Raw genomic sequence first — 731 nt, forward strand, 5'->3', positions numbered from 1 at the left:
ACCTTTGGAACTACATTAACTGGCTGAAATCAATGTATGGGCGTAGAAAACATAGTCCAAGGGAGGTATGTAATGTGTCATCATGAGTAAATGTCCAACAAAGAAATAGAATAAGAACCATGGCCTTTTGCCTTGATCCACTCTCCATACTGTCAGCTCTTTGAAAAGCATAGTCTCATTAATCTTCTGTTTCAGGGAAAAAAGGAACAATTCAACATTACACAGCTCCTTCGATAGCTCAGCTGGTAGAGCGGAGGACTGTAGGTTCACAGTAGCAGTTATCCTTAGGTCGCTGGTTCAACTCCGGCTCGAAGGATGTGATTTTCATTTGGGTCATTTGGAACTCTTCAGATCACATGGATATGTAGAAAGTCGTAGTCAGAGATGTAGGGTTCAACCGAAAAAGAGTCTCCACGTTCTGACATGAGCAACTCCCTGTAATCTAAATGTATAGATGAATATAAACACAATTGTTTTCAGAGCCATCCATTTGGTTTCAATGATCGAGTTACTCAACTACAAACGAAAAGATTCTCAACCTTTGGAACTACATTAACTGGCTGAAATCAATGTATGGGCGTAGAAAACATAGTCCAAGGGAGGTATGTAATGTGTCATCATGAGTAAATGTCAAACAAAGAAATAGAATAAGAACCATGGCCTTTTGCCTTGATCCACTCTCCATACTGTCAGCTCTTTGAAAAGCATAGTCTCATTAATCTTCTGTTTCA

At 39.5% G+C, this 731-nt stretch overlaps 1 non-coding gene across 1 annotated transcript; it reads left to right on the forward strand.

Annotated features, from left to right (window-relative positions):
* Positions 1-227: 227 nt before the first annotated feature.
* Positions 228-316, forward strand: trnay-gua (transfer RNA tyrosine (anticodon GUA)). The gene is given in 2 exon segments: positions 228-264; positions 281-316. It is a non-coding gene; the product is annotated as a tRNA-Tyr (tRNA).
* The last annotated feature ends 415 nt before the right edge of the window (positions 317-731 follow it).

The sequence above is a fragment of the Seriola lalandi genome, unplaced genomic scaffold (genome assembly GCF_002814215.2).
Source record: "Seriola lalandi dorsalis isolate HSWRI2012SDOR001 ecotype SW California unplaced genomic scaffold, Sedor1 jcf7180002039419, whole genome shotgun sequence".
Taxonomy (NCBI): domain Eukaryota; kingdom Metazoa; phylum Chordata; class Actinopteri; order Carangiformes; family Carangidae; genus Seriola; species Seriola lalandi.